Consider the following 14,675-nt stretch of genomic DNA (forward strand, 5'->3'; position numbering starts at 1 on the left):
GGCAGCACTACAGTCGGTGACGGCCCAATCATGGCCTCCCCTGCCCCCAAGTCCATTGTCAGCTCGGCACCCTGCATCATTCGCCCATTGCGCAGCATCCAGGCTCGTCCACCTGAGCCCGCGCACTCCACCCGACAGCTCTTCCCGGCCCCTGACATGAACTTACTGGACCCTCATACTCTCCCTTCTTTTACCGAGCGCACATCTCGACGTTCCGTCTTGGCGGGGGGCCCTGTAGCGCCCGGCGACGCTATAACGCGCTGGCGCTGAGATCGGCGTTCCCGCGCTAGAGGAAAATAAAGATGGACAGCGCGTGCTGGGCGCGCACGCCCGGCACGGGCAGTCCGGACCCAGGCAGCACGCCAGCATTGTACCAACAATGGCTCATTGTTGGAATACATTGGCATCAATATTGGGCTGGCATTGGCATAGGAGCACATTACTACATTTTCCAACCTTGGCCCATACTTCATACCAAGATTGTCCCATTGTTCAGCCATTCTGGCACTGCCAGTATGGGCATATCACTGGCCTATCCACTCATACTTCATTGGTCCTGCAAGTATCGGTCCAATGTTCAGCCATGCTGGTACTACCAATACGTACTGAATATCAGCTATTCCATTGATGTCCCATTGTTGATGCCAATATTAGTCCCATGGATAGCCATTTGGCCATACCAATATGTACTGAAAACCAGCTACTCCTTTCATATACTCCATTTATATCCCACTGTTGATGCCAAGATTGATATGTTCAGCCATTTGGCACTGTCAATGCAGACTAAGCACAGGCTTTTCCATTCATGACAGCGCATACAACCTGTCACATCAGTGGCTGAAAGATTGGCATGCCACTGCCCTTTTCTATTTACTACTCACCAGTAAAGCCTATGTTAATTTTTATCTTCAGTGGGCAACATTAATGCAAATGTTCACTCGTAAGCAACCACGCAAATATTCATAAAATGAGACAACCAAAGTATTCATGAAAAGAACATTTATTTTACGAAAAAGTCCAAATAGAATTAATCGTTAGGGGCTGGGAAGGGTGGTGGCAGGTGCTGTCGGATGGGTGATGGCCGGGGCTGTAGGGAGGCAGGGCCCTCGGGAAGTGGAAGAGGCCAGGGGATTGGGAGGCACACATGCAGGCACAGTGCAGGGGGCTGTCCCCGCACTCGCAGGTGGCGTGCTTGGTTGAAGGGGGGAGAAGACTTCGGCAAAGCGTCTCTTCCTTCCACCCGCTCTATCACATGAACCGGGCAGCTACCTGCGAATAAAACCTTGTGCCTCTGATGCATCAAATGCAGTTTTTCGCAAATGGCATCTGCACAGGAAAAGTGAACAAAGAAAATAGACATTATTTCCAAACACACAAAAATCATGTCCATCATTTTAGAAAAATGTAGAAAATTAATTCGAGGAAATTGCCAATGAGAAATGCTGTACTAAAGGGCTCCAGATTAATTTTGGCCACCTGGAGTTCTTAATTTAAGATGCACCGACATCGCTTAGCACACGTGCTTCTTTGCATTTAGCCTCCAGAGCAATGCAGCTACTATGGATGGTGTTTGATCCCTCACTTGGAATCAGTAGCTGAGCACCTGAGTCAGGAAGGACATCAGGTAAAAAATATAGTAAACAGATATATTATTACGTGCCTCATAAATCAAGGCAACATACAAAACCTTGACACAACTAAACAATCAAGTAAAGAATCACTAGAGGGGCCTCAATCCATTGACATTGACTTCTCGTTGCGGTTGACCACCTTGCACCTGCTAAGTGGCATCATAGATGCCTATAAATAGAAGGCAAGTGACTGCAGCTTTTATTACACACCGCAGGTTCGAAGGGCATTTTCAGCTCCAATAAGCTTTCCAAACGATTAAAATAAAACTGTGAAAGCATGTTAATTAAAGGGAACATGAAAAACTATTTACTAAAGCTAGAATTTGTTGCCATCATTAAATACTTGTAAATGAAATCAAAACATAATTCTCTTTTCTATAAAAGGGAGATAACGCATCTGTCCAACTTCCATTTATGAACTGTGTTGCACTTAACTGTCATGCACAACAATGAATTTTAACCCGACTCTAACTCTTTAACGTGGCTTGCAAGGCATGGGCTTTGTCAAGTTGCGACGACAGTCCACCGCTGTAATATATCGCACCTTGCGGAAATATTTTACACTGTAGTTCAAAAGGTGTACTGTCTTGTTCCCTTATTGCATCATCCTTTTGTTGATGCAACCATTCATGCTATATACACGACATTACCTTTACATTTACCACTTGAAAGCAACACAGTCACTCTACTTGAATTTGTCAAAGAGAGTACACATCACATTTCCTCAAGGCAAAGCTTTGATCAGCAGGCAACGGCACATAAACCAATCTAGGCGGTCTTAGGAGGGCAGGTCTGGAAGTGGAAGGTATCAGAAACATTCCTTTCAACTGGACAACTCTGGCAGATCAATGCATCACTCTGGAGGAAGCACTTGTGACCATCACAAGGTGTACAACACATGTACTGATAGGGTTACGCATTACTTGCTTCTAGTCTAAGTGAGCATCATAGATGACCAAAGATATTTTGAATTACATAAACAATTATACCAGGTGTTTTCTGCAATATCCTGAAAACCGTGACACAGGACCAGAAGAAGTCACACACTTTTGGCAAACTTACAAATGATTCATTTTTGGCTCATCCATGTACTTGAAGCCATTTTCTCGCTCAAGCGCCGATGCAAATGAAAAAATCAAGTTCAATCATCTTTCCATCCAAGGCAAAAAACGGCAGTCTTTCACTATTATAAGGATAGATGGCTCGCTTATGCAGGATTGCTCTTTCTTTTTATTAAAAATGCTTCAACCAGTCCTCGCTCGGCAAGGACTTCCGTCTGCTAGTAATGCTCGTGTGGTGAAACAGTGGTAAACATTTGCTACAGTCCCTAACATGCAACGCCAGGTTGCTCCCTGTGCTCACATGCAATTTGTTTCCTGAGGCATTCATTCAGGCATTGCCCAGCCTGCTCGATGTATACTTTCCCACAGCACATGGGGTTGAATACACAAATCCCACCACACACTTTGTGAACCTCGTTTGGTGGTTGGTCTTGCATGCTTGTTCTCTGCACAGCCAGAGATGCGGGTGAAAAGACCAGATAGCTCATGAGGGGCTGAAAACACCATGTTGATACCAAATTTTTCGGACGCTCTTTACAGCCCATGGGAAATTTTATGGAAGAACAGGATCACCTCAGTGTTTCTTGTCTCATACTTCCATAAAATTTCCCATGGGTTGAAAGAGTGTCCGAAATTTTGGTATCCAGTTTGTGTTTTCAGCCTGCAAGAGCAACCACTAATTGGAGTTCACAGTGTGTGTAATGAGGGTTGTGTATTAAATCCATATGTCGAGTGGGAAAGTATACATCAGGCAGACTCGGCAATGCCTGAATGAACGTCGCAGATAACATGGCAAGAAGTTGCAAGCAGGCACCTGTAGCAACCTTGCTTTGTATGTGAAGGACTGTAGCAGATGCCAGCCTGTTTCACAGCACAAACATTATTAGCAGGGTTAAGTCAGGCATGAGCAAGAACTGCTTGCAACTCTTCTAACACATTATAAAAAAGAATAAGTGGTACAAACATTATTAGCAGGGGTAAGTCCAGGCATGAGCAAGAACTGCTTGAAACACTTCTAACAAATTATAAAAAAAGAATAAGTGGTTCTCTGTCCTTATCACAGAAAAAAAGTGGCGCTTTTTATCAGGAATGGAATGACGACTGGGCTTGTTTCAGTTTCATATGCGCTTGCAAAAATAAATCAGCTGTAAATTCGGCGGTAGTGTGTGTACCGTCTCATCGACCTGTGTCTCAGTTTTTGCTGTTTTTTTGCTAGAACACTGAATAACGTGTAACAAATTTGGTAAACGCTGTAAGCGATGGAAGGCATGTTGACAGGCTAGTAGGCTTTCCATCTTTAAACTTGGGAAAAAAAAGAGATGAGGAGACAACGGACAGGCGCCAACTTCCAACTATTTCTTGCTCGGGAAAAAAACACATAAAATTTATAGTCTCAGGCAACGCCCACATTTACACACCAAGTGCCTTATCGCAGCCCTGACTTATCGCCTAGCACGAACATTACTGCTCAGAAAATCGTACTCCGCCGCATACAACCTAACTGAAGTGTCACTCACGCACAAGGCTGCCTTTTTCTTTATGTGAAAGGCTTCCAATAAAAGCCTCGCCTGCTTGAATTTGCTTTTGCCCACAATCCTCGCCTTTTCCAGTCGAGGTGCACACTTGCACGTGTTGCGGAACACTGTGCACGTGTTGCACATCGTGCGGAATAGTTCCTTTCCGAAGGCAGAAGGCGTAGCGTCTTGCTTGGCACATGGCATTCACAATGGAGCACACCAAAAGCTGGCGCGTAGCACGGAGAGTAGACACACAGACACTTCTGCCTTCGGAAAGGAACTATTCCGCACGATGTAAGTCTACTATTTGGTGCTGTGAAGCCTTCTTGGGGACACGTTAAGCGGGTAGGCAAGATACTTAGATCTGAACTGTGGCGCCAGGTTCGTTTTTTTTCACGACTGGCTACATGTCATCTGCCGCAGTGAGTTTCCAGAGTGGCTTGCAGAGAAGAACTACGCTTTCTTCAAGCGGCAAGCTGCCCAGCTGACAGAGGAAAGTGGAGGGAGGTTCTAAAATGTCTGCTCGGTGATGTTAACAACCAAAAGGACAACAGCACGAGCCGCGTGGTGGTGTTAGGGGATGCAAATGTCCCAGACAGGTTGTTAGATGTGCCTGAGAGAGGACCAAAGTACGGCATTCAACCGGGTGTGCCTGCCCATGAACTGCTCGCCACAAACAGGAACATTGCTGCGAAAGCAAAAGGAGAAAACCAAGAACGGTCTTTGTTGGAAGGAGTGGACTGCCTCAAAAAATCTGTTAAGATGGCTGTAACCAGTCGACTGGAACGTGATTCAGTCATGTTCCCTCTTTTTTTTAATAGGAATGAGCTGTGTCTCCTTCAGTCAGACAAAGATGGCAGGTTTGTGGTCATGAAAAAAGGACTTTACAATGAAAAAGCATTGCAAGCAGTAGACAAGAATTTTATAGCCAATAAAAAAGCAGCAGTGAGAGTTAAAACCAGGTTCATTAACTTTTGTAAGGACCTCCATCTGCCGAAGCTCGCTAGTGATATAGCGAAAAGCAAACGGAACTGTCTTTCCGTATTCTTTACTGCTAAAACCCACAAACCTGACATTCCGTTCCGCACTATAGTGGGCGAAAATGGTTCGTGGCAGCATAATGTTAGCCGTTTCTTGCAAAGCAAGCTTAACTCTCTTAAACTGGACGACCCTTTTCGGGTAAAGAACTCGATAGATGTAGTTCATTGTTTTGAAACGCATCCAGAAATTCGATCTGCCTTTGCTGTAGACATAGAAGATTTGTTTTATTCCGTCCCGCATGCTGAGCTACTGGCGTCTGTTCTTTCGTGTGTTGAAGGTACAGGGGAAATGGACTTCCGGGATGCTGCTTGTATGTCTGTGGAAAACTTTTTGAATTTATTGGAGCAATATCTTAAGGTCACTTTTATCGTTTTTAATGAGCAACCCTACTTACAGAGAAAAGGCATATGTATAGGTTCCTGTGTCGCCCCTATTTTATGTGAAATTTTTTTAGTTGCTTTGGACAAGGAACTTGCACAATTATTGGTAGGAGGATCTGTTTTTAAAATTTTTAGATATGTTGACAATTTTATTATCCTTTTATCCACTGGTTTTTACAATTCTTTTAAAGCTAATGTGTCCAGGATTTTAAGTGTTTTTAACTTCAAAGGGTGTGTCCTAGTTTTTACGCATGAGCTCCCAAGGGAGAGGAAACTACAATTTTTAGACCTAAGCTTGGCGTTCCGGGAGGACCATTTATGTTGGGGTTATTTTCCTTGTACTAGCAAGGAACTGCTGCCCTTCAATACGGCGCATTCAAAAATTGTGAAGCGCGCCATCGCCTCGTTATGCTTTGAGTCCTTGCTTTCGAAGTCCTGTCCGCACCAAATGCACGATAGCTTAAGAAATCAGATTGGACGCCTTTTGGCTGCTGGCTTCCCCTCGGTGGTGTTGACTGCTGTCGCTGAAACCCTCCTCCAAAAGACAAAACGCTGCACCAGTCCAAAGAATCTTGAAGAAAGGGGCCCTGCGGTAAAACCTGAAGTCATGCCTTATGTGCACAAACTGTCACACAATTTGAAGAAGGTGGCTAACAGGCACAAGGTACCGCTTGTTTTTTCAGCCCCAAACAAGTTGAGCAAACTTACACCCCGGATTTGTGGCACAGAGCGCCCTGGGTGCAGCATAAAACATCAGCGCACCTTTATACGCTGCACGGAAGGAGTGGTGTACGAGATACCCCTGACCTGTGGTATGTCCTATATAGGGCAAACGGGGAGGTGCATCAACAAACGCCTTGGGGAACATGACAAAAAGGTAGTGAATAACAAACACAAATACGCCACTTTGGTGAGCCACGTTAACACGTGCAAGTGTGCACCTCGACTGGAAAAGGCGAGGATTGTGGGCAAAAGCAAATTCAAGCAGGCGAGGCTTTTATTGGAAGCCTTTCACATAAAGAAAAAGGCAGCCTTGTGCGTGAGTGACACTTCAGTTAGGTTGTATGCGGCTGAGTACGATTTTCTTAGCAATAATGATCGTGCTAGGCGATAAGTTAGGGCTGCGATAAGGCACGTGGTGTGTAAATGTGGGCGTTACCTGAGACTATAAATGTATGTTGTTGTTTTTTTTTCGAGCAAAAAATAGTTGGAACTTGGCGCTTGTCCATTGTCTCCTCGTCTCTTTCTTGTGTCGTGAAATCATTTGTGCCTAGGTGGGTTTTTCCCAAGTTTCAAGCTGTAAGCGATGATGCACGATATGAATAGTGCCAGCTTGCTGTGCTAAGGGCTGCCAAGTTATGAGATTACTCACTAGTGCATAAACCATAAATCCCTGAAAGAAAAGATTTCAGTCCTGCACCTTGTATTGCAGCACCCTATAAGAACCCACAAAGCCAAGGAAGCTGACCAGAGGTCACCTAAGCTTTAACAAAACTTCTGTTTGGGCTAGATGGTGCATAGCTTATTTTGAAACGAATTCAAGCACACAACAACACGCACACAAGAGAGGAAAGACACAGGACAGGCGCTATCCTGTGTCTTTCCTCTCTTGTGTGCGTGTTGTTGTGCGCTTGAATTCGTTTCAAAATAATCACCTAAGCTTCTTCGTTCGAAGAAGTACTCGATTTTAAGTCACGCATATTATTTGAATAAATATTTTACTGGTCCTGAAATCCCAACCTTTATAGAAAAGGTCCTTCTAATTATTTCACACTCATTTACCTCTGCAAACGTTCCATAGTGAGAGGGCTGCTGGGTGGATCACAGATGTTGAAACCAAGAAAGGCTCCAAGAAGGAGTCCCACTGCCTTGTCTAGACTTGTCCACTCCTCTCTGTCGACTGCAAGGGCAAGTAGGTGGATGTCGCCCATACCTGAGCCTGCATGGGAACAAAATTACTAGCACGTAATACTATTCAGTCAAAAGTTTTGCTGTGTAACTTCAAGACTAACACAAACTATGCATACGGCAAGCTTGGTGCCATAGGAAAGACATCGAGATTATACTCGGTTCACCCTTAAGGTTACAGGGCAGCGAAGGCTCTCGGTCTGGGCTGATCTTTTGCTTTCGAATATGTATCCCTAGCGAGATGCTCGTTCTAGAAAATCGGGGCCCGCTTGCACGAAGCTATCACAGCTTGCTGCAGGCACAGCGGACCTCGGAGTTATCACTTCAAACTACGGCCAGTGCAGCAGGAACATAAAACAACCAGCGGGCCGACCGCCGCCGCCTCGCACGGCTGCAGCGTTAGGAGCCGGGGCGAGTACAGCCGACCGAAGAGCTGCAGGACAGTTCCGGACAGACGAAATAGGCGCGGCAGAGCGCGAAAGTAGACGATACAGGCGTGCTCGAGATGTCCCCGCAAAAAAACGAAGGAAAAGGCGAACGCACCTAATGCAGGTTGAAGCAATACGGCAGCGAACACGCGGGATCATCGCGATGCGGGCCGATCGAGCCCCTGCGGCTGTTCTAAAAACTGGAGGCAGGCCACGTCTTGAGCAATACGATGCGTGCGTGCTATACTTTTGGAACAGTAAGAGTTTTAAAACAGTGAGGACGATTTAATTCGAAAGCCAAATACGCACCGAAGGAGCACAATGGGGTAATAGCTGTCACATCACATCTTACCAGCCGCGCGACCAGCAGTCTAGCAGACCGCGCAAAAGCACGACAGCGCGTTGTTTACAACAGCCACAAGCGCGCGATCGGCTCGCGTGTTCCCTTCACCTGAGTGTTGAAGCATACAAGGCCACCTCTCGCGTTAGGAAGGAGCGGGCTCACAGGGAACGCACAGAAGAAAGTTTGCATCGATGGTAACCCTTGTGTAGGAAAGCGGGCGAACACAGCGCGAGACGAATCCACGACGGGCTTGAGGCGAAAAACGTACAGGCGCGGACAAAAGTAAACGGAGCACGCAATTCTCTTCGAATATTTTTCACGCGTCACCTAATTAAAATTTCCAGCAGTGGTACGCGCATGCTGGTAGAGGAGGTTGGTGGGCTTTCTTGTAGACAAACAACGCTTCTTTATTACCAATGGAGAAAACGTGATTGCACTTCAAACGCACTAGCGTGCTCCGTTTACTTATGGCCGCGCCTGTACGTATGTACGCCGGCCGCCGCGGTGTGCACGCCACGACGGCTCGAACGAGACCCTCCGCGCTTGTGTCATACACCACGTTCCGAAAGGAAAATGTAAGCAAATATAGCAAACATGCAGTACACCTACCGTAATCAGGCGCACTTGGTTTGAGACAGCAGCCGCTTCCATGAATCCAAGCCTCGCCGTCTTCTCACCAACGCGGAAAAACAAAATGGCGCCAGAACACGAAAAAAAACAAGGTCCGCGCACACCGACGACGCCAAGATGGCACGAGGAGGCCAGAAATGCTTCACACGCAGAGTCCGCGCGACGCCAAACGCGACCGCATCGCGATAGGTCAACGGTCGTATGACGTTTGCGAAGAAGAGCTAATCAGAAGGCCGAGAATTTTGTTTATTTTTTTGTGCTCCTCGTTGCTCTGCCCTCTCCCCCCGATCCACGCCGAAGGAATGGTCTTTTCGGAATACGCCGCGGACCCGTGAAAATTGACCAAAGGATGACCGTCAAAGTGACGGCTAGTTTTTACAGTGCAACTGTAAGAAAAGCGCATAACACTAGGACGGCTGATAAGCTCCGTTTACATGAACGCGAGAGCAGCGCAACATGTCAACTTTCTCGTGCATCCCACTCATGTAAACAGGGAAAATGCGCCAGGAAAATGCACTAATCCCAGAGGCAGGGCGCAGATCGGCAAGTGCAAGTGGTGTGCTGGGGTGAATAGAAACAGGTGCTCGTAGCCGTAGGGCGCCTAGATGTGCGTGCGCTTCTCTCCGCTCTCCCCTCCCGCACATCGAGACACCCTCGTTTTGGGGCCCCCTCTTCCGCCCTGGGCGCCTACACAATACACTCTCGGAAGGAAAACAAAGCAGACCACGCTCAAGTTGTGACCGGCTGTCCCCCCCCCCTCCCCCTACTTCCGCGTGCCGTGTGCTTACATGCGAGCATGGCGTCTCCCCTCCGCGAGGAAATTTCGGGAAAAGAAAATGCGTCACCAACTAGCCCCGCCGCTGGGAATTACGATGCGCTACTGCGGTATTTGTGTAAACGCGGAGCTCTTCTTAGAGAGCCTTCGTTCTCGCTCAACTAATTCTTTTTCAAGCTACAGGAGGGCTGTTGCCCCATTAATCTCCATATTTCAGAAAAAGCTTTCCAACATAGCTTCGTGACTTCAGAACGGGGATCAAGACTTTTTTTTTTTGTTTATCTAACCCACCCTTTTTTCTGCTCCTAGACTGCTCTCAATGTCGTAGGCAGCGTCGAAAACGAAATATGCGCTTTAGTTCTATTAAATAGTCTCTTCTCTTCAGTACCGGTTGTAATCTGTGGGAAGCGCCGACGCGATCGCTCGCCTGAGAAGCACTTGACAGCCGGGTTGACATCGCGTAGGACCGGCGCTTCTCGCTAATTTTCCCGGCTTCCTCCGACATGCCCAGTACTTTATTTTAAACTACTTGATCCAGAAGTATGTTTGGCGACCGTTCGCGTTAACTGAAACGGCCTAACTTGTTACCCACAAGCTAGCGACGGCGACGACTGCTGCTGGCCGTAAAGCACGGCTCGGCAGCCCGAGTCACACCGCCGCTTCCCGTTCATCGTATGCGCGTCCTGCGATGTAAGCAATAGTTGATTTCATGTCACTGTTGTCAAAACTACACTCGTTGACCATTTGCATTCGCTAGAACTTGTGAATTCGTTCTTCACAACCACCGCAGTCACCGATCCAACCCTGCAGACTCGCTAGGCCTAGTCGTCGCGGAAGGGAACGGAGTCGTCGTCGACTGAAATTAATTTCTCAAGTGCTTATCGCTAGTGAGTGTCCAAGTGTGCACATGTGAAATATAGCCGTTCGTTTCGCTTATTTCCAATGCGGATAACGTATATGCGCACATGTATTCCCACCGTCACCTCATCAGCGTGTTTTCGCTTAGCCGCCGAACTCCCGAGGGCATGAAGGCTGACCGTCCGCCGATCGGATTCGTCGGTGTCGTTTAGCCAAAAAACTTGTCCCACTACAACAATATTAAAGTGAAATAGATAGTTCACTATAATCACATGCTGCTGTTCACCGTGATAGTGCCGTTGTCGGACTAGTGTGACCGTCGTCGTCGTTGTACACTGAAAACGAGCTGAGAATTTCGAATGCGTTTGGAAAGTGTCGTGTAGCACCGCGGGAGTCCATCGAGTTCGAATGCCATTCCAAGTCTCGACTGCCATTCCACTCAGATGTCATTCGAAAGTGCCCGTGTAGCACAGGTTTAGCCAAGGCGGGGAAAACACCCGAGAAACTGGTCCAAGACTGCCAACTTCTAGAAATGGCTGAGCCAAGGCAGGGAAAACGCCCGAGAAAGTGGTCCAATACTACCAACTTCTAAAAATGGCTGAGCCAAGACAGGGAAAACGCCCGAGAAACTGGTCCAATACTTCCAACTTCTAAAAATGGCTGAGCCAAGGCAGGGAAAACGCCCGAGAGACTGGTCCAATACTGCCAACTTCTAAAAATGGCTGAGCCAAGACAGGGAAAACGCCCGAGAATCTGGTCCAATACTGCCAACTTTTGAAAATGGCTGAGCCAAGGCGGGGAGAACATAGGCAACGCGGGGCCTTCATAGGACTGTAGTTTGCCAACTCAATTCCTGCATTGGACCACTGTCATGTGCTGCTTGGGGAACTAGAAGCCTGCCACGCTGGTCATCTCTCTCTGGTGCTCCGCTGCGACCCCGCAAAATCTTCAACAATATCATATAATCTCGCATTTAATATCCCATTAAACTGAACTTCAGTGCGAACATCAAAGCAAAGAACTGGAACCGCTTTGCCAGTGAGTCGGAAATCCGTAGACAGTTCCATGATACTCAGGCGCATCATTGAATGAACATGTACTTAACGGAAACGTCCAACTTGGTGCAGAGAACTACCATTGGGGTCACTGCGATGTTTGAATGCAGACAACCGAGACACCACTCCCTGTAATACAGGCGGAGATTGTGCAGAAGTGCCTTGTTTCATTTGCAGGTCATCTCCTTCCTAGTCAACGTCATGTTCAGCAGTGCCTACGTCCCGGCTGCTCAGAACCCGGTATTCGGTCATCCCGGCTACGACCCTGCTTCGCACACAGAAGCGTCGTATGGACAGACGCACCTGGACCAGACAACTGCGCCGTCCGAACTGGTGACCTCGGCTTTTCAGTCGACGGCGACCACTTCGGCAGGTAGGGAACTGCAGCGGCTGGGGCGCATGTATTAAGGCGAAGCACTTAATGGCTCATGCTGTCGTCCGTTAGCAGAAGGTGTCACATCTTAGGCAGCGCATTAATTCGGGAACAAAAAAGAGCAGAAAACGAATGGTTGCTTCAGATATACAGGGTCTGTTCTGAAAGTAGTAGGACTCATTTTTTGGTATAAACTTTATTCAACAGAATAGTGCAGACAATTAGAATTTTTCAAAGTTGCACCCTTCCGCACCTACACGCTGCTGCGAATGAGTTTTCCAGTTTTCGTACGCCTTCGGGAACGCCTGGACCGGAATGCTGTTTAGCTCCCTTGTCACGGCCTGTTCAACTGCATCTACCGATCGGAAGTCTGGCGCTGCCAAGTCGGGGCTGCAGGGGGCCTGAGGCGGCGTTGCCGCCTTGTGCTGGGCAAAAAATCGGCGTCCTCATTCACATGATGAAGAAGACCCTGGCAGATCGCTTTCCGGTTGGCCTTTTGCTCCTCTCACAACACTCCCGGCACCAACTTCGCGCACACTTTCCTCATGGCTAAGTTTTCGGTCACGATCTCAAAAACTTGGGTTTGAGGAATGCTTAAGTCATCAGCAATCATTGTGATACTCATCCTACAATCACTGTTCAGTAAATGTTTCTTTCGCTACACATTTTGGTTGGTCTTGCCGGTTGAAGAGCGTCCGGAGCGGTCGTCGTCTTCCACTCTTTCCTGACCTTCTCGGAACATCTTGTGCCACTCAAAAAACGCCTTATATACCCACGGCAGCGTCACCGTAGGCCTCCTTAATCATGTAGTGAGTCTCTTTGCCAGTTTTACCAAGATTTACACAAAATTTGATTACGTATCGCTGATCAAGAAAACGCTCTATGATTCTGCGTGATGAGACATTTCGACAGGGGTTCACAGTACAAGCGACCTGCTCTCTTCAACGGCCGAGAGCAGACTGCCGATTTTCCCCAGCAGTCCCAATATCGTCCTTCAACTATCCTGCACGAGCAGATCACCTCTCGTCCGCCAGTTTGTCCCTGAAAAAACCAGTCCTACTACTTTCAGAACAGACCCTGTACGAGGGAAAAAATGAACCTGGAAGCCATGTGCGATGACTGTAGAGTAATTAGTTAATTCATTATAGTCAAAAATGTCAAAACTGAGTTGAGGTAACGCAGACGTCGATATAGCCACGGGGATGGTGTGACGTCACATCCACCGGAAGTCATCACGGTGTAGTGTCCCTGACGTTCGCCACTCAACACTTTAGTTGCCAAAGTGTCCTCGCAATTTTCACTTGCTGTTCTCAAACAGTAGGTCTTCTGTGTTTCGCGACCTTCATTCATTCAGTGCCTCCAGGATGATCCACATTGCTCCACTTCCACATTTATTTCAATATCACCCGCAAAAGTCCATTGAATGCGTGTTTTGGAAAAAAAATGAATTGTAGCTCTTCCCCGCGACTCAACCGCTTGGTATTTTTGCAAGCTGTTAGAGCATACTGTCTCCTCAGACCTTCATACATTTCAAGGAGCTTGATTATGTCATTATCATCATCACCAGCTTTACTACACCCACTGCAGGGCAAACGTCTCTCCCATGTCTCTCTATTCAACCCTGTCCTTCGCCAGTTGCGGCCACCGTATTCACGCAAATTTCTTAATCTCATCCGCCCACCTTACTTTCTGCCACCCCCTGCTACGCTTGCCTTCTGTTGGAATCTACTCCGTTACCCTTAAGGACCGGCTGTTATCTTGTCTTCGCATTATATGCCCTGCCCAAGCCCACCTCTTCCTGTTGATTTTAACTAGGATGTCATTGATTACGTAACCACACCGATATAATTCTTTATGCGCAGTCGCGTCCCGTAGACTTTTTCTGGGGATAGTGCACGTCTTCATTTGTTTGTTACAAGGATACTTGCTCGTTGATACGCCAACTTACCACTAAATCTGCCCCGTTAAAATGAAAATCCCAAAGTTCCCAGCATACGTAGCCGCCGCTTTACTGACAGCTACTCGAAAGTGCTTAAATTGCACCGGCACTTATGGCGAAAAACTATTGTGATATTAAGTGAGCGATATTGATTGTAGGCAAGCATTTCCTGTACTCATGAGCTGAGCGACTGAAGAAGCTGGCAAGATTTCATAGCTCAATGTAAAGCCTAGATCCCACTCAGGTTCTGCCGAGACGTTGGTCTGAGCGGAACTTTTTCTTTCTGGCACCACATTAAAATTTTGTAAAAAAAAGGGGGGGAAAACCTGTAATAAGACGAACGCAGAGCTACACTATAAGGGCCACGTTGCTACTGTGGTGTCTTTTGGTGCAAAGGGCACCGACCACTGAAGGTATTTTACAAAGAATGCAGAAAGGTTTAGCTTGGTTAAACCTAGCGTGTACGCGAAAGCTATTTAGCGGCTAAGTTTGGCGGCATGGCCGGGCAACGATAACCATGGATTAGGTTCAAAAGGGCAAACTTGGATTGAACTAAACTGTCCTTGCACTTTCGACACGCGCTGGCCTGACGAACTGTCTCTGCGTCCCATTCGGAGAAGCCATACTCAGAGTTGGATACATGCTTTCACTCACCAAACTCCAGTTGTTCTTGTGCCATTGTCTTTCGTACACGCCACACACGCTGCCGAACAGGTTGTCCGTTAATGTCTAGTGA

At 47.3% G+C, this 14,675-nt stretch overlaps 1 protein-coding gene and 1 long non-coding RNA gene across 8 annotated transcripts in view; one reads left to right on the top strand and one right to left on the bottom strand.

Moving 5' to 3' along the window:
- Window positions 1-14,675, top strand: part of LOC149347461 (uncharacterized) — a 283,383-nt gene that overhangs the window by 124,192 nt on the left and 144,516 nt on the right. The gene's annotated exons all lie outside the window — the stretch shown is intronic.
- On the bottom strand, window positions 1,107-10,567 carry LOC149347466 (uncharacterized). The gene is made up of 3 exons (XR_016292138.1): window positions 8,919-10,567; window positions 7,413-7,569; window positions 1,107-1,326 (listed from the first exon to the last, which is right to left on the bottom strand). It is a non-coding gene; the product is annotated as an uncharacterized LOC149347466 (long non-coding RNA).

Source organism: Amblyomma mixtum, chromosome 4 (assembly GCF_055824585.1).
Source record: "Amblyomma mixtum isolate Tamu chromosome 4, ASM5582458v1, whole genome shotgun sequence".
NCBI lineage: Eukaryota > Metazoa > Arthropoda > Arachnida > Ixodida > Ixodidae > Amblyomma > Amblyomma mixtum.